Below are 27,970 nucleotides of genomic sequence, written 5' to 3' on the forward strand. Positions count from 1 at the left end.
ACAACACCAGGTTATAGTCCAACAGCTTTATTTGAAATCACAAGCTTTCGGAGCGCTGCTCCTTCGTCAGGTGAAGTGGAGAAATGCACAAAGAGACAGCTTATATGCATTTCTCCACTTCACCTGACTAAGGAGCAGCGATCCGAAAGCTTGTGATTTCAAATAAAGCTGTTGGACTATAACCTGGTGTTTTGTGACTTCTTACATTTGTCCACCCCAGTCCAACTCCGGCATCTCCACACCTTGGGTGTTATACAGTGACAGACCTGTACCCACCAGTACTGTACCCCAGTGTTAGTGACACACCTGTACCCGCCAGTACTGTACCCCAGTTATACAGCGACAGACCTGTATCCACCAGTACTGTACCCCAGTGTTATACAGTGACAGACCTGTACCCACCAGTACTGTACCCCAGTGTTAGTGACACACCTGTACCCGCCAGTACTGTACCCCAGTTATACAGCGACAGACCTGTATCCACCAGTACTGTACCCCAGTGTTATACAGTGACAGACCTGTACCCACCAGTACTGTACCCCAGTGTTATAGTGACAGACCTGTACCCACCAGTATTGTACCACCGTGTTATACAGTGACAGACCTGTACCCACCAGCACTGTACCCGTGTTATACAGTGACAGACCTGTACCCATCAGTACTGTGCCCGTGTTATACAGTGACAGACCAGTACTGTACCCATGTTATACAGTGACAGACCTGTACCCACCAGGACTGTACCCCAATGTTAGTGACAGACCTGTACCCACCAGTACTGTACCCGTTATACAGTGACAACCTGTGCCCACCAGTACTGTACCCTAGTGTTATAGAGTGACAGACCTGTACCCATAGTACTCTGCCCCAGTGTTGTACAGTGACAGACCTGCACCCACCAGTACTGTAACCCCCGGTACTACACCCCAGTGTTATACAGTGACAGACCTGTACCCACATGTACTGTACCCCAGTGTTACACAGCGACAGACCTGTGCCCACCAGTACTGTACCCCAGTGTTAGTGACACACCTGTACCCGCCAGTACTGTACCCCAGTTATACAGTGACAGACCTGTGCCCACCAGTACTGTACCCCAGTGTTAGTGACACACCTGTACCCGCCAGTACTGTACCCCAGTTATACAGTGACAGACCTGTACCCACCAGTACTGTACCCCAGTGTTATAGTGACAGACCTCTACCCACCAGCACTGTACGCCAGTGTTATACAGTAACAGACCTGTACCAACCAGTACTATACCCATGTTATACAGTGACAGACCTGTACCCACCCGGACTGTACCCGTGTTATACTGACAGACCTGTACCCACCAGTACTTTACCCCAGTGTAATACAATGACAGAATTGTACCCACCAGTACTGTACCACAGCGTTATGCAATGACAGACCTGTACCAACCAGTACTATAGCCCAGCGTTACGGTGACAGACCTGTACCCACCAGTACTGCAGCCCAGTTATACAGTGACAGACCTGTACCCACCACTACTGTACCCCAGGGTTAGTGACAGACCTGTACCCACCAGTACTGTAACCCCCGGTACTGCACCCCAGTGTTATACAGTGACAGACCTGTACCCACATGTACTGTACCCCAGTGTTACACAGTGACAGGCCTGTACCCACCAGTACTGTACCCCCGTGTTAGTGACAGATCTGTACCCACCAGTACTGTACCCGTGTTATACAGTGACAGACCTGTATCCACCAGGACTGTACCCCAGTTATACAGTGACAGACCTTCACCCACCAGTACTGTACCCGTGTTAGTGACAGACCTGTACCCACCAGTACTTTACCCCAGTGTAATACAATGACAGACCTGTACCCACCAGTACTGTACCCCAGCGTTATACAGTGACAGACCTGTATCCACCAGCACTGTACCCCAATTATAGTGACAGACCTGTACCCACCAGTACTGTACCCGTGTTATACAGTGACAGACCTGTACATACCAGTACTGTACCCCAGTGTTAGTGACAGACCTGTACCCACCAGTACTGTACCCGTGTTATGCAGTGACAGACCTGTACCCATAGTACTCTGCCCCAGTGTTGTAGTGACAGACCTGTGCCCACCACTGCTGTACCCCAGTGTTATAGTGACAGACCTGTACCCACCAGTACTGTACCCCAGTGTTGTACAGCGACAGACCTGTACCCACCGGTACTGTACCCCAGTGTTATACAGCGACAGACCTGTACCCACCGGTACTGTACCCCAGTGTTATACAGTGACAGACCCCTACCCACCAGTACTGTACCCCAGTGTTAACACTGACAGACCTGTAGTCACAGTCATAGAGTCAGAGTTATACAGCGTTGAAAGGGGCCCATCGTGTCCGCGCCAGCCATCAAGCCCTGTCTATTCTAATCCTATTTTCCAGCACTTGGTCCGTAGCCTTGTATGCTATGGCGTTTCAAGTGCTCATCCAAATGCTTCTTGAATGTTGAGGGTTCCTGCCTCTACCACCCTTTCAGGCAGCGAGTTCCAGATTCCAACCACCCTCTGGGTGAAAAAGTTATTCCTCAAATCCCCTCTAAACCTCCTGCCCCTTACCTTGAAACTATGCCCCCTGGTTATTGATCCCTCTGCTATAATTTTGTACACCTCAATCAGGTCCCCCCTCAGCCTTCTCTGCTCCAAGGAAAGCAACCCCAGCCTGTCCAGTCTTTCTTCATAGCTGAAGCGCTTCAGCCCAGGTAACATCCTGATGAATCTCCTCTGCACCCTTTCCAAAGCAATCACATCCTTCCTACAGTGTGGCGACCAGAACTGCACACAGTATTCCAGCTGTGGCCTAACCAGCGTTTTGTACAGCTCCATCATAACCTCCCTGCTCTTATATTCTATGCCTCGGCTAATGAAGGCAAGTATCCCATATGCCTTTTTAACCACCTTATCTACCTGTCCTGCTGCCTTCAGGGATCTATGTACACGCACACCAAGGTCCCTCTGATCCTCTGTCCTTCCTAGAGTCCTAACATTCATTGTGTATTCCCTTGCCTTGTTAGTCCCTCCAAAATGCATCATCTCACACTTTTCAGAGTTAAATTCCATTTGCCACTGTTCTGCCAATCTAACCAACCCATCTATATCGTCCTGTAGCCTGAGGCTTTCCTCCTCGCTATTAACCACTTCACCAATTTTAGTGTCATCTGCAAACTTCCTGATCATACCTCCTACATTCATATCTAAATCATTGATGTACACTACAAACAGCAAAGGACCCAGCACCGATCCCTGCGGTACACCACTGGACACAGGCTTCCAGTCACAAAAACAACCTTCGACCATCACCCTCTGCCTCCTGCCACCAAGCCAATTTTGGATCCAATGTGTCGAATTGCCCTGGATCCATGGGCTCTTACCTTCTTGACTAGTATCCCATGTGGGACTTGGTCAAAAGCCTTACTGAAGTCCATGTAGACTACATCAACTGCACTACCCTCATCCACACACCTGCTAACCACCTCGAAAAATTCAATCCAATTGGTCAAACAAAGCCATGCTGACAAGCCCTGATTAATCCCGGATTGTACCCACCAGTACTGTACCCATTATACAGTGACAGACCCATGCCCACCGGTACTGTACCCAAGTGTTATAGTGAGAGACCTGTACCCACCAGCACTGTACCCCAGTGTTACAGTGACAGACCTGTACCCACCAGTACTGTACCCAAGTGTTATAGTGAGAGACCTGTACCCCAGTGTTAGTGACAGACCTGTACCCACCAGTACTGTACCCCGGTATTATACAGTGACAGACCTGTACCCACCAGTACTGTACCCCAGTGTTATACAGTGACAGACCTGTACCCACCAGTACTGTACCCCAGTGTTATACAGTGACAGACCTGTACCCACCAGTACTGTACCCCAGTGTTATACAGTGACAGACCTGTACCCACCAGTACTGTACCCCAGTGTTATACAGTGACAGACCTGTACCCACCAGTACTGTACACCAGTGTTATAGTGACAGACCTGTACCCACCAGTACTGTACCCGTTATAGTGACAGACCTGTGCCCACCAGTACTGTACCCCAGTGTTATAGTGACAGACCTGTACCCACCAGTACTGTACCCGTGTTATACAGTGACAGACCTGTACCCACCAGTACTGTACCCGTGTTATACAGTGACAGACCTGTACCCACCAGTACTGTACCCGTTATACAGTGACAGACCTGTACCCACCAGTACTGTACCAGTGTTATACAGTGACAGACCTGTACCCACCAGTACTGTACCCCAGTGTTATACAGTGACAGACCTGTACCCACCAGTACTGTACCCCAGTGTTATAGTGACAGACCTGTACCCACCAGTACTGTACCCCAGTGTTATACAGTGACAGACCTGTACCCACCAGTACTGTACCCCAGTGTTATACAGTGACAGACCTGTACCCACCAGTACTGTACCCGTTATACAGTGACAGACCTGTACCCACCAGTACTGTACCCGTGTTATACAGTGACAGACCTGTACCCACCAGTACTGTACCCCAGTGTTATAGTGACAGACCTGTACCCAGAGTACTGTACCCCAGTGTTATACAGTGACAGACCTGTACCCACCAGTACTGTACCCGTGTTATACAGTGACAGACCTGTACCCACCAGTACTGTACCCAAGTGTTATAGTGAGAGACCTGTACCCCAGTGTTAGTGACAGACCTGTACCCACCAGTACTGTACCCCAGTGTTAGTGACAGACCTGTACCCACCAGTAATGTACCCCGGTATTATACAGTGACAGACCTGTACCCACCAGTACTGTACCCCAGTGTTATACAGTGACAGACCTGTACCCACCAGTACTGTTCGCCAGTGTTATAGTGACAGACCTGTACCCCAGTGTTATACAGCGACAGACCTGTACCCACCAGTACTGTACCCCGGTGTTAGTGACAGACCTGTACCCACCAGTACTGTACCCGTGTTATACAGTGACAGACCTGTACCCACCAGTACTGTACCCCACTGTTATACAGTGACAGACCAGTACCCACCTGAACTGTACCCCTATATTAGTGAGCCTTGTACCCACCAGTACTGTATCCCAGTGTTATACAGTGACAGACCCGTGCCCACCGGTACTGTACCCAAGTGTTATACAGTGACAGACCTGTACCCACCAGTACTCTACCCCAGTGTTATAGTGACAGACCTGTACCCACCAGTACTGTACCCCAGTGTTATACAGTGACAGACCTGTACCCTCCAGTACTGTAACCCAGTGTTATACAGTGACAGACCTGTACCCACCAGTACTGTACCCCAGTGTTATATAGTGACAGACCTGTACCCACCAGTACTGTAACCCAGTGTTATAGTGACAGACCTGTACCCACCAGTACTGTAACCGTGTGTTATAGTGACAGACCTGTACCCACCAGTACTGTACCCCAGTGTTATACAGTGACAGACCTGTACCCACCGGTACTGTACCCCAGTGTTATACAGTGACAGACCTGTACCCACCGGTACTGTACCCCAGTGTTATACAGTGACAGACCTGTACCCACCGGTACTGTACCCCAGTGTTATATAGTGACAGACCTGTACCCACCAGTACTGTACCCCAGTGTTATACAGTGACAGACCTGTACCCACCAGTACTGTACCCCAGTGTTATACAGTGACAGACCTGTACCCACCGGTACTGTACCCCAGTGTTATACAGTGACAGACCTGTACCCACCGGTACTGTACCCCAGTGTTATACAGTGACAGACCTGTACCCACCAGTACTGTAACCCAGTGTTATAGTGACAGACCTGTACCCACCAGTACTGTAACCCAGTGTTATACAGTGACAGACCTGTACCCACCAGTACTGTACCCTAGTGTTATACAGTGACAGACCTGTACCCACCAGTACTGTAACCCAGTGTTATAGTGACAGACCTGTACCCACCAGTACTGTAACCCAGTGTTATACAGTGACAGAATTGTACCCACCAGTACTGTACCACAGCGTTATGCAATGACAGACCTGTACCAACCAGTACTATAGCCCAGCGTTACGGTGACAGACCTGTACCCACCAGTACTGCAGCCCAGTTATACAGTGACAGACCTGTACCCACCACTACTGTACCCCAGGGTTAGTGACAGACCTGTACCCACCAGTACTGTAACCCCCGGTACTGCACCCCAGTGTTATACAGTGACAGACCTGTACCCACATGTACTGTACCCCAGTGTTACACAGTGACAGGCCTGTACCCACCAGTACTGTACCCCCGTGTTAGTGACAGATCTGTACCCACCAGTACTGTACCCGTGTTATACAGTGACAGACCTGTATCCACCAGGACTGTACCCCAGTTATACAGTGACAGACCTTCACCCACCAGTACTGTACCCGTGTTAGTGACAGACCTGTACCCACCAGTACTGTACCCGTGTTAGTGACAGACCTGTACCCACCAGTACTTTACCCCAGTGTAATACAATGACAGACCTGTACCCACCAGTACTGTACCCCAGCGTTATACAGTGACAGACCTGTATCCACCAGCACTGTACCCCAATTATAGTGACGGACCTGTACCCACCAGTACTGTACCCGTGTTATACAGTGACAGACCTGTACATACCAGTACTGTACCCCAGTGTTAGTGACAGACCTGTACCCACCAGTACTGTACCCGTGTTATGCAGTGACAGACCTGTACCCATATTACTCTGCCCCAGTGTTGTAGTGACAGACCTGTGCCCACCACTGCTGTACCCCAGTGTTATAGTGACAGACCTGTACCCACCAGTACTGTACCCCAGTGTTGTACAGCGACAGACCTGTACCCACCGGTACTGTACCCCAGTGTTATACAGCGACAGACCTGTACCCACCGGTACTGTACCCCAGTGTTATACAGTGACAGACCCCTACCCACCAGTACTGTACCCCAGTGTTAACACTGACAGACCTGTAGTCACAGTCATAGAGTCAGAGTTATACAGCGTTGAAAGGGGCCCATCGTGTCCGCGCCAGCCATCAAGCCCTGTCTATTCTAATCCTATTTTCCAGCACTTGGTCCGTAGCCTTGTATGCTATGGCGTTTCAAGTGCTCATCCAAATGCTTCTTGAATGTTGAGGGTTCCTGCCTCTACCACCCTTTCAGGCAGCGAGTTCCAGATTCCAACCACCCTCTGGGTGAAAAAGTTATTCCTCAAATCCCCTCTAAACCTCCTGCCCCTTACCTTGAAACTATGCCCCCTGGTTATTGATCCCTCTGCTATAATTTTGTACACCTCAATCAGGTCCCCCCTCAGCCTTCTCTGCTCCAAGGAAAGCAACCCCAGCCTGTCCAGTCTTTCTTCATAGCTGAAGCGCTTCAGCCCAGGTAACATCCTGATGAATCTCCTCTGCACCCTTTCCAAAGCAATCACATCCTTCCTACAGTGTGGCGACCAGAACTGCACACAGTATTCCAGCTGTGGCCTAACCAGCGTTTTGTACAGCTCCATCATAACCTCCCTGCTCTTATATTCTATGCCTCGGCTAATGAAGGCAAGTATCCCATATGCCTTTTTAACCACCTTATCTACCTGTCCTGCTGCCTTCAGGGATCTATGTACACGCACACCAAGGTCCCTCTGATCCTCTGTCCTTCCTAGAGTCCTAACATTCATTGTGTATTCCCTTGCCTTGTTAGTCCCTCCAAAATGCATCATCTCACACTTTTCAGAGTTAAATTCCATTTGCCACTGTTCTGCCAATCTAACCAACCCATCTATATCGTCCTGTAGCCTGAGGCTTTCCTCCTCGCTATTAACCACTTCACCAATTTTAGTGTCATCTGCAAACTTCCTGATCATACCTCCTACATTCATATCTAAATCATTGATGTACACTACAAACAGCAAAGGACCCAGCACCGATCCCTGCGGTACACCACTGGACACAGGCTTCCAGTCACAAAAACAACCTTCGACCATCACCCTCTGCCTCCTGCCACCAAGCCAATTTTGGATCCAATGTGTCGAATTGCCCTGGATCCATGGGCTCTTACCTTCTTGACTAGTATCCCATGTGGGACTTGGTCAAAAGCCTTACTGAAGTCCATGTAGACTACATCAACTGCACTACCCTCATCCACACACCTGCTAACCACCTCGAAAAATTCAATCCAATTGGTCAAACAAAGCCATGCTGACAAGCCCTGATTAATCCCGGATTGTACCCACCAGTACTGTACCCATTATACAGTGACAGACCCATGCCCACCGGTACTGTACCCAAGTGTTATAGTGAGAGACCTGTACCCACCAGCACTGTACCCCAGTGTTACAGTGACAGACCTGTACCCACCAGTACTGTACCCAAGTGTTATAGTGAGAGACCTGTACCCCAGTGTTAGTGACAGACCTGTACCCACCAGTACTGTACCCCGGTATTATACAGTGACAGACCTGTACCCACCAGTACTGTACCCCAGTGTTATACAGTGACAGACCTGTACCCACCAGTACTGTACCCCAGTGTTATACAGTGACAGACCTGTACCCACCAGTACTGTACCCCAGTGTTATACAGTGACAGACCTGTACCCACCAGTACTGTACCCCAGTGTTATACAGTGACAGACCTGTACCCACCAGTACTGTACACGTGTTATAGTGACAGACCTGTACCCACCAGTACTGTACCCGTTATAGTGACAGACCTGTGCCCACCAGTACTGTACCCCAGTGTTATAGTGACAGACCTGTACCCACCAGTACTGTACCCGTGTTATACAGTGACAGACCTGTACCCACCAGTACTGTACCCGTGTTATACAGTGACAGACCTGTACCCACCAGTACTGTACCCGTTATACAGTGACAGACCTGTACCCACCAGTACTGTACCCCAGTGTTATACAGTGACAGACCTGTACCCACCAGTACTGTACCCCAGTGTTATACAGTGACAGACCTGTACCCACCAGTACTGTACCCCAGTGTTATAGTGACAGACCTGTACCCACCAGTACTGTACCCCAGTGTTATACAGTGACAGACCTGTACCCACCAGTACTGTACCCCAGTGTTATACAGTGACAGACCTGTACCCACCAGTACTGTACCCGTTATACAGTGACAGACCTGTACCCACCAGTACTGTACCCGTGTTATACAGTGACAGACCTGTACCCACCAGTACTGTACCCCAGTGTTATAGTGACAGACCTGTACCCAGAGTACTGTACCCCAGTGTTATACAGTGACAGACCTGTACCCACCAGTACTGTACCCGTGTTATACAGTGACAGACCTGTACCCACAAGTACTGTACCCAAGTGTTATAGTGAGAGACCTGTACCCCAGTGTTAGTGACAGACCTGTACCCACCAGTACTGTACCCCAGTGTTAGTGACAGACCTGTACCCACCAGTAATGTACCCCGGTATTATACAGTGACAGACCTGTACCCACCAGTACTGTACCCCAGTGTTATACAGTGACAGACCTGTACCCACCAGTACTGTTCGCCAGTGTTATAGTGACAGACCTGTACCCCAGTGTTATACAGCGACAGACCTGTACCCACCAGTACTGTACCCCGGTGTTAATGACAGACCTGTACCCACCAGTACTGTACCCGTGTTATACAGTGACAGACCTGTAACCACCAGTACTGTACCCCACTGTTATACAGTGACAGACCAGTACCCACCTGAACTGTACCCCTATATTAGTGAGCCTTGTACCCACCAGTACTGTATCCCAGTGTTATACAGTGACAGACCCGTGCCCACCGGTACTGTACCCAAGTGTTATACAGTGACAGACCTGTACCCACCAGTACTCTACCCCAGTGTTATAGTGACAGACCTGTACCCACCAGTACTGTACCCCAGTGTTATACAGTGACAGACCTGTACCCTCCAGTACTGTAACCCAGTGTTATACAGTGACAGACCTGTACCCACCAGTACTGTACCCCAGTGTTATATAGTGACAGACCTGTACCCACCAGTACTGTAACCCAGTGTTATAGTGACAGACCTGTACCCACCAGTACTGTAACCGTGTGTTATAGTGACAGACCTGTACCCACCAGTACTGTACCCCAGTGTTATACAGTGACAGACCTGTACCCACCGGTACTGTACCCCAGTGTTATACAGTGACAGACCTGTACCCACCGGTACTGTACCCCAGTGTTATACAGTGACAGACCTGTACCCACCGGTACTGTACCCCAGTGTTATATAGTGACAGACCTGTACCCACCAGTACTGTACCCCAGTGTTATACAGTGACAGACCTGTACCCACCAGTACTGTACCCCAGTGTTATACAGTGACAGACCTGTACCCACCGGTACTGTACCCCAGTGTTATACAGTGACAGACCTGTACCCACCGGTACTGTACCCCAGTGTTATACAGTGACAGACCTGTACCCACCAGTACTGTAACCCAGTGTTATAGTGACAGACCTGTACCCACCAGTACTGTACCCTAGTGTTATACAGTGACAGACCTGTACCCACCAGTACTGTAACCCAGTGTTATAGTGACAGACCTGTACCCACCAGTACTGTAACCCAGTGTTATACAGTGACAGACCTGTACCCACCAGTACTGTACCCTAGTGTTATACAGTGACAGACCTGTACCCACCAGTACTGTAACCCAGTGTTATAGTGACAGACCTGTACCCACCAGTACTGTAACCCAGTGTTATACAGTGACAGAATTGTACCCACCAGTACTGTACCACAGCGTTATGCAATGACAGACCTGTACCAACCAGTACTATAGCCCAGCGTTACGGTGACAGACCTGTACCCACCAGTACTGCAGCCCAGTTATACAGTGACAGACCTGTACCCACCACTACTGTACCCCAGGGTTAGTGACAGACCTGTACCCACCAGTACTGTAACCCCCGGTACTGCACCCCAGTGTTATACAGTGACAGACCTGTACCCACATGTACTGTACCCCAGTGTTACACAGTGACAGGCCTGTACCCACCAGTACTGTACCCCCGTGTTAGTGACAGATCTGTACCCACCAGTACTGTACCCGTGTTATACAGTGACAGACCTGTATCCACCAGGACTGTACCCCAGTTATACAGTGACAGACCTTCACCCACCAGTACTGTACCCGTGTTAGTGACAGACCTGTACCCACCAGTACTGTACCCGTGTTAGTGACAGACCTGTACCCACCAGTACTTTACCCCAGTGTAATACAATGACAGACCTGTACCCACCAGTACTGTACCCCAGCGTTATACAGTGACAGACCTGTATCCACCAGCACTGTACCCCAATTATAGTGACAGACCTGTACCCACCAGTACTGTACCCGTGTTATACAGTGACAGACCTGTACATACCAGTACTGTACCCCAGTGTTAGTGACAGACCTGTACCCACCAGTACTGTACCCGTGTTATGCAGTGACAGACCTGTACCCATAGTACTCTGCCCCAGTGTTGTAGTGACAGACCTGTGCCCACCACTGCTGTACCCCAGTGTTATAGTGACAGACCTGTACCCACCAGTACTGTACCCCAGTGTTGTACAGCGACAGACCTGTACCCACCGGTACTGTACCCCAGTGTTATACAGCGACAGACCTGTACCCACCGGTACTGTACCCCAGTGTTATACAGTGACAGACCCCTACCCACCAGTACTGTACCCCAGTGTTAACACTGACAGACCTGTAGTCACAGTCATAGAGTCAGAGTTATACAGCGTTGAAAGGGGCCCATCGTGTCCGCGCCAGCCATCAAGCCCTGTCTATTCTAATCCTATTTTCCAGCACTTGGTCCGTAGCCTTGTATGCTATGGCGTTTCAAGTGCTCATCCAAATGCTTCTTGAATGTTGAGGGTTCCTGCCTCTACCACCCTTTCAGGCAGCGAGTTCCAGATTCCAACCACCCTCTGGGTGAAAAAGTTATTCCTCAAATCCCCTCTAAACCTCCTGCCCCTTACCTTGAAACTATGCCCCCTGGTTATTGATCCCTCTGCTATAATTTTGTACACCTCAATCAGGTCCCCCCTCAGCCTTCTCTGCTCCAAGGAAAGCAACCCCAGCCTGTCCAGTCTTTCTTCATAGCTGAAGCGCTTCAGCCCAGGTAACATCCTGATGAATCTCCTCTGCACCCTTTCCAAAGCAATCACATCCTTCCTACAGTGTGGCGACCAGAACTGCACATAGTATTCCAGCTGTGGCCTAACCAGCGTTTTGTACAGCTCCATCATAACCTCCCTGCTCTTATATTCTATGCCTCGGCTAATGAAGGCAAGTATCCCATATGCCTTTTTAACCACCTTATCTACCTGTCCTGCTGCCTTCAGGGATCTATGTACACGCACACCAAGGTCCCTCTGATCCTCTGTCCTTCCTAGAGTCCTAACATTCATTGTGTATTCCCTTGCCTTGTTAGTCCCTCCAAAATGCATCATCTCACACTTTTCAGAGTTAAATTCCATTTGCCACTGTTCTGCCAATCTAACCAACCCATCTATATCGTCCTGTAGCCTGAGGCTTTCCTCCTCGCTATTAACCACTTCACCAATTTTAGTGTCATCTGCAAACTTCCTGATCATACCTCCTACATTCATATCTAAATCATTGATGTACACTACAAACAGCAAAGGACCCAGCACCGATCCCTGCGGTACACCACTGGACACAGGCTTCCAGTCACAAAAACAACCTTCGACCATCACCCTCTGCCTCCTGCCACCAAGCCAATTTTGGATCCAATGTGTCGAATTGCCCTGGATCCATGGGCTCTTACCTTCTTGACTAGTATCCCATGTGGGACTTGGTCAAAAGCCTTACTGAAGTCCATGTAGACTACATCAACTGCACTACCCTCATCCACACACCTGCTAACCACCTCGAAAAATTCAATCCAATTGGTCAAACAAAGCCATGCTGACAAGCCCTGATTAATCCCGGATTGTACCCACCAGTACTGTACCCATTATACAGTGACAGACCCATGCCCACCGGTACTGTACCCAAGTGTTATAGTGAGAGACCTGTACCCACCAGCACTGTACCCCAGTGTTACAGTGACAGACCTGTACCCACCAGTACTGTACCCAAGTGTTATAGTGAGAGACCTGTACCCCAGTGTTAGTGACAGACCTGTACCCACCAGTACTGTACCACAGTGTTAGTGACAGACCTGTACCACCAGTACTGTACCCCGGTATTATACAGTGACAGACCTGTACCCACCAGTACTGTACCCCAGTGTTATACAGTGACAGACCTGTACCCACCAGTACTGTACCCCAGTGTTATACAGTGACAGACCTGTACCCACCAGTACTGTACCCCAGTGTTATACAGTGACAGACCTGTACCCACCAGTACTGTACACCAGTGTTATAGTGACAGACCTGTACCCACCAGTACTGTACCCGTTAGTGACAGACCTGTGCCCACCAGTACTGTACCCCAGTGTTATAGTGACAGACCTGTACCCACCAGTACTGTACCCGTGTTATACAGTGACAGACCTGTACCCACCAGTACTGTACCCGTGTTATACAGTGACAGACCTGTACCCACCAGTACTGTACCCGTTATACAGTGACAGACCTGTACCCACCAGTACTGTACCCCAGTGTTATACAGTGACAGACCTGTACCCACCAGTACTGTACCCCAGTGTTATACAGTGACAGACCTGTACCCACCAGTACTGTACCCCAGTGTTATAGTGACAGACCTGTACCCACCAGTACTGTACCCCAGTGTTATACAGTGACAGACCTGTACCCACCAGTACTGTACCCCAGTGTTATACAGTGACAGACCTGTACCCACCAGTACTGTACCCGTTATACAGTGACAGACCTGTACCCACCAGTACTGTACCCGTGTTATACAGTGACAGACCTGTACCCACCAGTACTGTACCCCAGTGTTATAGTGACAGACCTGTACCCAGAGTACTGTACCCCAGTGTTATACAGTGACAGACCTGTACCCACCAGTACTGTACCCGTGTTATACAGTGACAGACCTGTACCCACCAGTACTGTACCCAAGTGTTATAGTGAGAGACCTGTACCCCAGTGTTAGTGACAGACCTGTACCCACCAGTACTGTACCCCAGTGTTAGTGACAGACCTGTACCCACCAGTAATGTACCCCGGTATTATACAGTGACAGACCTGTACCCACCAGTACTGTACCCCAGTGTTATACAGTGACAGACCTGTACCCACCAGTACTGTTCGCCAGTGTTATAGTGACAGACCTGTACCCCAGTGTTATACAGCGACAGACCTGTACCCACCAGTACTGTACCCCGGTGTTAGTGACAGACCTGTACCCACCAGTACTGTACCCGTGTTATACAGTGACAGACCTGTACCCACCAGTACTGTACCCCACTGTTATACAGTGACAGACCAGTACCCACCTGAACTGTACCCCTATATTAGTGAGCCTTGTACCCACCAGTACTGTACCCGTTATACAGTGACAGACCTGTACCCACCAGTACTGTACCCGTGTTATACAGTGACAGACCTGTACCCACCAGTACTGTACCCCAGTGTTATAGTGACAGACCTGTACCCAGAGTACTGTACCCCAGTGTTATACAGTGACAGACCTGTACCCACCAGTACTGTACCCGTGTTATACAGTGACAGACCTGTACCCACCAGTACTGTACCCAAGTGTTATAGTGAGAGACCTGTACCCCAGTGTTAGTGACAGACCTGTACCCACCAGTACTGTACCCCAGTGTTAGTGACAGACCTGTACCCACCAGTAATGTACCCCGGTATTATATAGTGACAGACCTGTACCCACCAGTACTGTAACCCAGTGTTATAGTGACAGACCTGTACCCACCAGTACTGTAACCGTGTGTTATAGTGACAGACCTGTACCCACCAGTACTGTACCCCAGTGTTATACAGTGACAGACCTGTACCCACCGGTACTGTACCCGTGTTATACAGTGACAGACCTGTACCCACCAGTACTGTACCCGTTATACAGTGACAGACCTGTACCCACCAGTACTGTACCCGTGTTATACAGTGACAGACCTGTACCCACCAGTACTGTACCCCAGTGTTATAGTGACAGACCTGTACCCAGAGTACTGTACCCCGGTATTATACAGTGACAGACCTGTACCCACCAGTACTGTACCCGTGTTATACAGTGACAGACCTGTACCCACCAGTACTGTACCCAAGTGTTATAGTGAGAGACCTGTACTCCAGTGTTAGTGACAGACCTGTACCCACCAGTACTGTACCCCAGTGTTAGTGACAGACCTGTACCCACCAGTAATGTACCCCGGTATTATACAGTGACAGACCTGTACCCACCAGTACTGTACCCCAGTGTTATACAGTGACAGACCTGTACCCACCAGTACTGTTCGCCAGTGTTATAGTGACAGACCTGTACCCCAGTGTTATACAGCGACAGACCTGTACCCACCAGTACTGTACCCCGGTGTTAGTGACAGACCTGTACCCACCAGTACTGTACCCCAGTGTTATACAGTGACAGACCTGTACCCACCAGTACTGTACCCCACTGTTATACAGTGACAGACCAGTACCCACCTGAACTGTACCCCTATATTAGTGAGCCTTGTACCCACCAGTACTGTATCCCAGTGTTATACAGTGACAGACCCGTGCCCACCGGTACTGTACCCAAGTGTTATACAGTGACAGACCTGTACCCACCAGTACTCTACCCCAGTGTTATAGTGACAGACCTGTACCCACCAGTACTGTACCCCAGTGTTATACAGTGACAGACCTGTACCCTCCAGTACTGTAACCCAGTGTTATACAGTGACAGACCTGTACCCACCAGTACTGTACCCCAGTGTTATATAGTGACAGACCTGTACCCACCAGTACTGTAACCCAGTGTTATAGTGACAGACCTGTACCCACCAGTACTGTAACCGTGTGTTATAGTGACAGACCTGTACCCACCAGTACTGTACCCCAGTGTTATACAGTGACAGACCTGTACCCACCGGTACTGTACCCCAGTGTTATACAGTGACAGACCTGTACCCACCGGTACTGTACCCCAGTGTTATACAGTGACAGACCTGTACCCACCGGTACTGTACCCCAGTGTTATATAGTGACAGACCTGTACCCACCAGTACTGTACCCCAGTGTTATACAGTGACAGACCTGTACCCACCAGTACTGTACCCCAGTGTTATACAGTGACAGACCTGTACCCACCGGTACTGTACCCCAGTGTTATACAGTGACAGACCTGTACCCACCGGTACTGTACCCCAGTGTTATACAGTGACAGACCTGTACCCACCAGTACTGTAACCCAGTGTTATAGTGACAGACCTGTACCCACCAGTACTGTACCCTAGTGTTATACAGTGACAGACCTGTACCCACCAGTACTGTAACCCAGTGTTATAGTGACAGACCTGTACCCACCAGTACTGTAACCCAGTGTTATACAGTGACAGACCTGTACCCACCAGTACTGTACCCTAGTGTTATACAGTGACAGACCTGTACCCACCAGTACTGTAACCCAGTGTTATAGTGACAGACCTGTACCCACCAGTACTGTAACCCAGTGTTATACAGTGACAGAATTGTACCCACCAGTACTGTACCACAGCGTTATGCAATGACAGACCTGTACCAACCAGTACTATAGCCCAGCGTTACGGTGACAGACCTGTACCCACCAGTACTGCAGCCCAGTTATACAGTGACAGACCTGTACCCACCACTACTGTACCCCAGGGTTAGTGACAGACCTGTACCCACCAGTACTGTAACCCCCGGTACTGCACCCCAGTGTTATACAGTGACAGACCTGTACCCACATGTACTGTACCCCAGTGTTACACAGTGACAGGCCTGTACCCACCAGTACTGTACCCCCGTGTTAGTGACAGATCTGTACCCACCAGTACTGTACCCGTGTTATACAGTGACAGACCTGTATCCACCAGGACTGTACCCCAGTTATACAGTGACAGACCTTCACCCATCAGTACTGTACCCGTGTTAGTGACAGACCTGTACCCACCAGTACTGTACCCGTGTTAGTGACAGACCTGTACCCACCAGTACTTTACCCCAGTGTAATACAATGACAGACCTGTACCCACCAGTACTGTACCCCAGCGTTATACAGTGACAGACCTGTATCCACCAGCACTGTACCCCAATTATAGTGACAGACCTGTACCCACCAGTACTGTACCCGTGTTATACAGTGACAGACCTGTACATACCAGTACTGTACCCCAGTGTTAGTGACAGACCTGTACCCACCAGTACTGTACCCGTGTTATGCAGTGACAGACCTGTACCCATAGTACTCTGCCCCAGTGTTGTAGTGACAGACCTGTGCCCACCACTGCTGTACCCCAGTGTTATAGTGACAGACCTGTACCCACCAGTACTGTACCCCAGTGTTGTACAGCGACAGACCTGTACCCACCGGTACTGTACCCCAGTGTTATACAGTGACAGACCCCTACCCACCAGTACTGTACCCCAGTGTTAACACTGACAGACCTGTAGTCACAGTCATAGAGTCAGAGTTATACAGCGTTGAAAGGGGCCCATCGTGTCCGCGCCAGCCATCAAGCCCTGTCTATTCTAATCCTATTTTCCAGCACTTGGTCCGTAGCCTTGTATGCTATGGCGTTTCAAGTGCTCATCCAAATGCTTCTTGAATGTTGAGGGTTCCTGCCTCTACCACCCTTTCAGGCAGCGAGTTCCAGATTCCAACCACCCTCTGGGTGAAAAAGTTATTCCTCAAATCCCCTCTAAACCTCCTGCCCCTTACCTTGAAACTATGCCCCCTGGTTATTGATCCCTCTGCTATAATTTTGTACACCTCAATCAGGTCCCCCCTCAGCCTTCTCTGCTCCAAGGAAAGCAACCCCAGCCTGTCCAGTCTTTCTTCATAGCTGAAGCGCTTCAGCCCAGGTAACATCCTGATGAATCTCCTCTGCACCCTTTCCAAAGCAATCACATCCTTCCTACAGTGTGGCGACCAGAACTGCACACAGTATTCCAGCTGTGGCCTAACCAGCGTTTTGTACAGCTCCATCATAACCTCCCTGCTCTTATATTCTATGCCTCGGCTAATGAAGGCAAGTATCCCATATGCCTTTTTAACCACCTTATCTACCTGTCCTGCTGCCTTCAGGGATCTATGTACACGCACACCAAGGTCCCTCTGATCCTCTGTCCTTCCTAGAGTCCTAACATTCATTGTGTATTCCCTTGCCTTGTTAGTCCCTCCAAAATGCATCATCTCACACTTTTCAGAGTTAAATTCCATTTGCCACTGTTCTGCCAATCTAACCAACCCATCTATATCGTCCTGTAGCCTGAGGCTTTCCTCCTCGCTATTAACCACTTCACCAATTTTAGTGTCATCTGCAAACTTCCTGATCATACCTCCTACATTCATATCTAAATCATTGATGTACACTACAAACAGCAAAGGACCCAGCACCGATCCCTGCGGTACACCACTGGACACAGGCTTCCAGTCACAAAAACAACCTTCGACCATCACCCTCTGCCTCCTGCCACCAAGCCAATTTTGGATCCAATGTGTCGAATTGCCCTGGATCCATGGGCTCTTACCTTCTTGACTAGTATCCCATGTGGGACTTGGTCAAAAGCCTTACTGAAGTCCATGTAGACTACATCAACTGCACTACCCTCATCCACACACCTGCTAACCACCTCGAAAAATTCAATCCAATTGGTCAAACAAAGCCATGCTGACAAGCCCTGATTAATCCCGGATTGTACCCACCAGTACTGTACCCATTATACAGTGACAGACCCATGCCCACCGGTACTGTACCCAAGTGTTATAGTGAGAGACCTGTACCCACCAGCACTGTACCCCAGTGTTACAGTGACAGACCTGTACCCACCAGTACTGTACCCAAGTGTTATAGTGAGAGACCTGTACCCCAGTGTTAGTGACAGACCTGTACCCACCAGTACTGTACCACAGTGTTAGTGACAGACCTGTACCACCAGTACTGTACCCCGGTATTATACAGTGACAGACCTGTACCCACCAGTACTGTACCCCAGTGTTATACAGTGACAGACCTGTACCCACCAGTACTGTACCCCAGTGTTATACAGTGACAGACCTGTACCCACCAGTACTGTACCCCAGTGTTATACAGTGACAGACCTGTACCCACCAGTACTGTACCCCAGTGTTATACAGTGACAGACCTGTACCCACCAGTACTGTACACCAGTGTTATAGTGACAGACCTGTACCCACCAGTACTGTACCCGTTATACAGTGACAGACCTGTGCCCACCAGTACTGTACCCCAGTGTTATAGTGACAGACCTGTACCCACCAGTACTGTACCCGTGTTATACAGTGACAGACCTGTACCCACCAGTACTGTACCCGTGTTATACAGTGACAGACCTGTACCCACCAGTACTGTACCCGTTATACAGTGACAGACCTGTACCCACCAGTACTGTACCCCAGTGTTATACAGTGACAGACCTGTACCCACCAGTACTGTACCCCAGTGTTATACAGTGACAGACCTGTACCCACCAGTACTGTACCCCAGTGTTATACAGTGACAGACCAGTACCCACCTGAACTGTACCCCTATATTAGTGAGCCTTGTACCCACCAGTACTGTATCCCAGTGTTATACAGTGACAGACCCGTGCCCACCGGTACTGTACCCAAGTGTTATACAGTGACAGACCTGTACCCACCAGTACTCTACCCCAGTGTTATAGTGACAGACCTGTACCCACCAGTACTGTACCCCAGTGTTATACAGTGACAGACCTGTACCCTCCAGTACTGTAACCCAGTGTTATACAGTGACAGACCTGTACCCACCAGTACTGTACCCCAGTGTTATATAGTGACAGACCTGTACCCACCAGTACTGTAACCCAGTGTTATAGTGACAGACCTGTACCCACCAGTACTGTAACCGTGTGTTATAGTGACAGACCTGTACCCACCAGTACTGTACCCCAGTGTTATACAGTGACAGACCTGTACCCACCGGTACTGTACCCCAGTGTTATACAGTGACAGACCTGTACCCACCGGTACTGTACCCCAGTGTTATACAGTGACAGACCTGTACCCACCGGTACTGTACCCCAGTGTTATATAGTGACAGACCTGTACCCACCAGTACTGTACCCCAGTGTTATACAGTGACAGACCTGTACCCACCAGTACTGTACCCCAGTGTTATACAGTGACAGACCTGTACCCACCGGTACTGTACCCCAGTGTTATACAGTGACAGACCTGTACCCACCGGTACTGTACCCCAGTGTTATACAGTGACAGACCTGTACCCACCAGTACTGTAACCCAGTGTTATAGTGACAGACCTGTACCCACCAGTACTGTACCCTAGTGTTATACAGTGACAGACCTGTACCCACCAGTACTGTAACCCAGTGTTATAGTGACAGACCTGTACCCACCAGTACTGTAACCCAGTGTTATACAGTGACAGACCTGTACCCACCAGTACTGTACCCTAGTGTTATACAGTGACAGACCTGTACCCACCAGTACTGTAACCCAGTGTTATAGTGACAGACCTGTACCCACCAGTACTGTAACCCAGTGTTATACAGTGACAGAATTGTACCCACCAGTACTGTACCACAGCGTTATGCAATGACAGACCTGTACCAACCAGTACTATAGCCCAGCGTTACGGTGACAGACCTGTACCCACCAGTACTGCAGCCCAGTTATACAGTGACAGACCTGTACCCACCACTACTGTACCCCAGGGTTAGTGACAGACCTGTACCCACCAGTACTGTAACCCCCGGTACTGCACCCCAGTGTTATACAGTGACAGACCTGTACCCACATGTACTGTACCCCAGTGTTACACAGTGACAGGCCTGTACCCACCAGTACTGTACCCCCGTGTTAGTGACAGATCTGTACCCACCAGTACTGTACCCGTGTTATACAGTGACAGACCTGTATCCACCAGGACTGTACCCCAGTTATACAGTGACAGACCTTCACCCATCAGTACTGTACCCGTGTTAGTGACAGACCTGTACCCACCAGTACTGTACCCGTGTTAGTGACAGACCTGTACCCACCAGTACTTTACCCCAGTGTAATACAATGACAGACCTGTACCCACCAGTACTGTACCCCAGCGTTATACAGTGACAGACCTGTATCCACCAGCACTGTACCCCAATTATAGTGACAGACCTGTACCCACCAGTACTGTACCCGTGTTATACAGTGACAGACCTGTACATACCAGTACTGTACCCCAGTGTTAGTGACAGACCTGTACCCACCAGTACTGTACCCGTGTTATGCAGTGACAGACCTGTACCCATAGTACTCTGCCCCAGTGTTGTAGTGACAGACCTGTGCCCACCACTGCTGTACCCCAGTGTTATAGTGACAGACCTGTACCCACCAGTACTGTACCCCAGTGTTGTACAGCGACAGACCTGTACCCACCGGTACTGTACCCCAGTGTTATACAGTGACAGACCCCTACCCACCAGTACTGTACCCCAGTGTTAACACTGACAGACCTGTAGTCACAGTCATAGAGTCAGAGTTATACAGCGTTGAAAGGGGCCCATCGTGTCCGCGCCAGCCATCAAGCCCTGTCTATTCTAATCCTATTTTCCAGCACTTGGTCCGTAGCCTTGTATGCTATGGCGTTTCAAGTGCTCATCCAAATGCTTCTTGAATGTTGAGGGTTCCTGCCTCTACCACCCTTTCAGGCAGCGAGTTCCAGATTCCAACCACCCTCTGGGTGAAAAAGTTATTCCTCAAATCCCCTCTAAACCTCCTGCCCCTTACCTTGAAACTATGCCCCCTGGTTATTGATCCCTCTGCTATAATTTTGTACACCTCAATCAGGTCCCCCCTCAGCCTTCTCTGCTCCAAGGAAAGCAACCCCAGCCTGTCCAGTCTTTCTTCATAGCTGAAGCGCTTCAGCCCAGGTAACATCCTGATGAATCTCCTCTGCACCCTTTCCAAAGCAATCACATCCTTCCTACAGTGTGGCGACCAGAACTGCACACAGTATTCCAGCTGTGGCCTAACCAGCGTTTTGTACAGCTCCATCATAACCTCCCTGCTCTTATATTCTATGCCTCGGCTAATGAAGGCAAGTATCCCATATGCCTTTTTAACCACCTTATCTACCTGTCCTGCTGCCTTCAGGGATCTATGTACACGCACACCAAGGTCCCTCTGATCCTCTGTCCTTCCTAGAGTCCTAACATTCATTGTGTATTCCCTTGCCTTGTTAGTCCCTCCAAAATGCATCATCTCACACTTTTCAGAGTTAAATTCCATTTGCCACTGTTCTGCCAATCTAACCAACCCATCTATATCGTCCTGTAGCCTGAGGCTTTCCTCCTCGCTATTAACCACTTCACCAATTTTAGTGTCATCTGCAAACTTCCTGATCATACCTCCTACATTCATATCTAAATCATTGATGTACACTACAAACAGCAAAGGACCCAGCACCGATCCCTGCGGTACACCACTGGACACAGGCTTCCAGTCACAAAAACAACCTTCGACCATCACCCTCTGCCTCCTGCCACCAAGCCAATTTTGGATCCAATGTGTCGAATTGCCCTGGATCCATGGGCTCTTACCTTCTTGACTAGTATCCCATGTGGGACTTGGTCAAAAGCCTTACTGAAGTCCATGTAGACTACATCAACTGCACTACCCTCATCCACACACCTGCTAACCACCTCGAAAAATTCAATCCAATTGGTCAAACAAAGCCATGCTGACAAGCCCTGATTAATCCCGGATTGTACCCACCAGTACTGTACCCATTATACAGTGACAGACCCATGCCCACCGGTACTGTACCCAAGTGTTATAGTGAGAGACCTGTACCCACCAGCACTGTACCCCAGTGTTACAGTGACAGACCTGTACCCACCAGTACTGTACCCAAGTGTTATAGTGAGAGACCTGTACCCCAGTGTTAGTGACAGACCTGTACCCACCAGTACTGTACCACAGTGTTAGTGACAGACCTGTACCACCAGTACTGTACCCCGGTATTATACAGTGACAGACCTGTACCCACCAGTACTGTACCCCAGTGTTATACAGTGACAGACCTGTACCCACCAGTACTGTACCCCAGTGTTATACAGTGACAGACCTGTACCCACCAGTACTGTACCCCAGTGTTATACAGTGACAGACCTGTACCCACCAGTACTGTACACCAGTGTTATACAGTGACAGACCTGTACCCACCAGTACTGTACCCGTTATACAGTGACAGACCTGTGCCCACCAGTACTGTACCCCAGTGTTATAGTGACAGACCTGTACCCACCAGTACTGTACCCCAGTGTTATACAGTGACAGACCTGTACCCACCAGTACTGTACCCCAGTGTTATACAGTGACAGACCTGTACCCACCAGTACTGTACCCCAGTGTTATACAGTGACAGACCTGTACCCACCAGTACTGTACACCAGTGTTATACAGTGACAGACCTGTACCCACCAGTACTGTACCCGTTATACAGTGACAGACCTGTGCCCACCAGTACTGTACCCCAGTGTTATAGTGACAGACCTGTACCCACCAGTACTGTACCCCAGTGTTATACAGTGACAGACCTGTACCCACCAGTACTGTACCCGTGTTATACAGTGACAGACCTGTACCCACCAGTACTGTACCCGTTATGCAGTGACAGACCTGTACCCACCAGTACTGTACCCCAGTGTTATACAGTGACAGACCTGTACCCACCAGTACTGTACCCCAGTGTTATACAGTGACAGACCTGTACCCACCAGTACTGTACCCCAGTGTTATACAGTGACAGACCTGTACCCACCAGTACTGTACCCCAGTGTTATACAGTGACAGACCTGTACCCACCAGTACTGTACCCGTGTTATACAGTGATAGACCTGTACCCACCAGTACTGTACCCGTTATACAGTGACAGACCTGTACCCACCAGTACTGTACCCGTGTTATACAGTGACAGACCTGTACCCACCAGTACTGTACCCCAGTGTTATAGTGACAGACCTGTACCCAGAGTACTGTACCCCAGTGTTATACAGTGACAGACCTGTACCCACCAGTACTGTACCCGTGTTATACAGTGACAGACCTGTACCCACCAGTACTGTACCCAAGTGTTATAGTGAGAGACCTGTACCCCAGTGTTAGTGACAGACCTGTACCCACCAGTACTGTACCCCAGTGTTAGTGACAGGCCTGTACCCACCAGTAATGTACCCCGGTATTATACAGTGACAGACCTGTACCCACCAGTACTGTACCCCAGTGTTATACAGTGACAGACCTGTACCCACCAGTACTGTTCGCCAGTGTTATAGTGACAGACCTGTACCCCAGTGTTATACAGCGACAGACCTGTACCCACCAGTACTGTACCCCGGTGTTAGTGACAGACCTGTACCCACCAGTACTGTACCCCAGTGTTATACAGTGACAGACCTGTACCCGCCAGTACTGTACCCCACTGTTATACAGTGACAGACCAGTACCCACCTGAACTGTACCCCAGTATTAGTGAGCCTTGTACCCACCAGTACTGTATCCCAGTGTTATACAGTGACAGACCCGTGCCCACCGGTACTGTACCCAAGTGTTATACAGTGACAGACCCGTGCCCACCGGTACTGTACCCAAGTGTTATACAGTGACAGACCTGTACCCACCAGTACTGTACCCCAGTGTTATACAGTGACAGACCTGTACCCTCCAGTACTGTAACCCAGTGTTATACAGTGACAGACCTGTACCCACCAGTACTGTACCCCAGTGTTATATAGTGACAGACCTGTACCCACCAGTACTGTAACCCAGTGTTATAGTGACAGACCTGTACCCACCAGTACTGTAACCGTGTGTTATAGTGACAGACCTGTACCCACCAGTACTGTACCCCAGTGTTATACAGTGACAGACCTGTACCCACCGGTACTGTACCCCAGTGTTATAGTGACAGACCTGTACCCACCGGTACTGTACCCCAGTGTTATACAGTGACAGACCTGTACCCACCGGTACTGTACCCCAGTGTTATATAGTGACAGACCTGTACCCACCAGTACTGTACCCCAGTGTTATACAGTGACAGACCTGTACCCACCAGTACTGTACCCCAGTGTTATACAGTGACAGACCTGTACCCACCGGTACTGTACCCCAGTGTTATACAGTGACAGACCTGTACCCACCGGTACTGTACCCCAGTGTTATACAGTGACAGACCTGTACCCACCAGTACTGTAACCCAGTGTTATAGTGACAGACCTGTACCCACCAGTACTGTACCCTAGTGTTATACAGTGACAGACCTGTACCCACCAGTACTGTAACCCAGTGTTATAGTGACAGACCTGTACCCACCAGTACTGTAACCCAGTGTTATACAGTGACAGACCTGTACCCACCAGTACTGTACCCTAGTGTTATACAGTGACAGACCTGTACCCACCAGTACTGTAACCCAGTGTTATAGTGACAGACCTGTACCCACCAGTACTGTAACCCAGTGTTATACAGTGACAGACCTGTACCCACCAGTACTGTACCCTAGTGTTATACAGTGACAGACCTTCTGGTCCAGCTCATCACAGGGAACATGGCTGCAGAGATGCCCCACTTTGAAACACTCTCCCACAACCCAGTGTACAACAACAAGAACTTGCATTTACAACTGCACCTGTAACGGAGTAAAACATCCCAAGGCTGTTAACGTAGTAAAACAAATGAAGAACATGCACCTTTCGCCACCTCGGGACATCCCAAAGTGCGCATCAGCCAATGAAGCACCTTTGTTTTTTAAATTGTCACTGCTGTAACATAGGAAAACGCGGCAGTCAATTGGCGCACAGCAAGCTCCCACAAACAGCAATGTGATAATGATCAGATAATCTGTTTTAGTGATGATAGCGATGTTGGTCAAGTGATAAATATTGGCCCAGGACACTGGGGAAGAACTCCCCCCTGCTTTTCTTCCATTAGAGCCCTGGGATCTTTTACGTCCACCTGAGAGAGCAGACATCTCCTCTGAAAGACAGCTGGCCCGACAGTGCAGCGCTGACAGGGTTTCGAGTGAGCTGCTGGGTGTATTTGTTTCCCACAGTGTGATAAGATCTCCACACCCACCCAGACTTGGGCTTCACTTTAAGTTTAAGTGACGGCGCTGGCTGATAAACAACTTGTTAAAGACAATGAATGGTGCCTCCATTGTCTGGTCTGGCTCCCCACTCGCCCACCCCTCCCCCCCCCCCCCGCCACACAGACTCCAGGTGATGAAATCGGCTGCACGGTCCAGATGTGAAGGAAACGCTTGGAGCTTGGGAGCAAGAGTCAGAACAGCAGGGTAAAGGAGAAATGACCTTCACAGCAAAAACAAGTCTAAAAACAGCCTCGCACAATGAGAGGCCTGAGCGGAGAGATAAGCAGAGCAGGAAGTAGGCAAGCTCGCTGGGCGGGGCGGGGAAGAGAGAGAAACCCGAGAAGCACAGCCCCGCTCGCTGTTCCAAACTGCAGTTGCACACAGCAGACACTGCACTGTCCAGCAGCACAGCGACAATCACTGACTGGGGTAAAAACCATCCCTGGCACTTGATATTGCACGCTGCTGTTCTCCCACCCGCCCTGCGAAGGCACCGCCTCTCACTGGGGCACGGGTTCCACAGGCCGGGGACGGAGCCTGGGCCTTTCCTGTTCTGTTCCCCAGCTTGTTCCTTCCCTTCCCCCACCCATGCACTTAAACCAGCAACTCCAGCCTCAGTCAGAAGGCAGGAGTCAGAGTCGTGCCCGAAGGGCTGAAACCAGAGAAGCACACCGTACACTTCCAACCCGGGGCCCCTTTTCATTTCACTTACAATTACTGAACCGTTCCGCAAAGGGCAATGGCGTCATCATTTACCAATCAGTTTTCTCTGCTCATTAGGTTGAAGGATCATGATGTTGGGAATTGGAAATGTTTCCACTTCATCCAATCTCAGCATCAGGTACAGAGTAAAGCTCCCTCTACACTGTCCCTTCAAACACTCCCAGGGCAGGTACAGCACGGGTTAGATACAGCGTAAATCTCCCTCTACACTGTCCCATCAAACACTCCCAGGGCAGGTACAGCACGGGTTAGATACAGCGTAAATCTCCCTCTATACTGCCCCGTCAAACACTCCCAGGGCAGGTACAGCACGGGTTAGATACAGCGTAAATCTCCCTCTACACTGTCCCATCAAACACTCCCAGGGCAGGTACAGCACGGGTTAGATACAGAGTAAAACTCCCTCTACACTGTCCCATCAAACACTCCCAGGGCAGGTATAGCACGGGTTAGATACAGAGTAAAGCTCCCTCTACACTGTCCCATCAAACACATAGTGGCAGGTCACTGGAGAGCAATCAGGAGCAGGATTCCTGGCTGTATTTTTTGGGCTGTAACCAATAGCTGAGCTAATGTCAGCGGTCAGTGCCTGCAGCCGGGACTTGGGGCAGTCGAGTATCAGCTGCTCAATGAGCCCCTTACACAGGAAGCCGAGCAGTGGCCTTCGTGCATGTACTGCTGGCCTTGCACGGATGGCTAGTGAGCAGGGGCGGAGGACACTCACTCGCAGTAGTTGAGGGGAAAGACGGTTAAAGGGACACCACGTCAAACTGCTGCAAATAGTGAACAGCTTACGCAAGGTCAGTAGGAGCAAAAGCCATGATCTTAAACTGGTGGAAAATACAGATACCAGATGTAGAAGAGGAGAGCTTTAGGGATTCCTACCCAGGGCAGTGTGTGTGAGCCTGTGTCCAGACCCCTACCCCGGGCAGTGTGTGTGAGTCTGTGTCCAGACCCCTACCCCGGGCAGTGTGTGAG

General features: G+C 49.8%; 1 protein-coding gene across 1 annotated transcript in view; it reads right to left on the bottom strand.

The window, feature by feature from the left end:
- The window catches only part of LOC147109744 (protein capicua homolog), a 208,163-nt gene that overhangs the window by 108,590 nt on the left and 71,603 nt on the right, over positions 1-27,970 (bottom strand).

This window comes from Somniosus microcephalus, chromosome 12, assembly GCF_052327205.1.
Source record: "Somniosus microcephalus isolate GS21.2 chromosome 12, FLI_Smic_1.0, whole genome shotgun sequence".
Classification (NCBI taxonomy): Eukaryota; Metazoa; Chordata; class Chondrichthyes; order Squaliformes; family Somniosidae; genus Somniosus; species Somniosus microcephalus.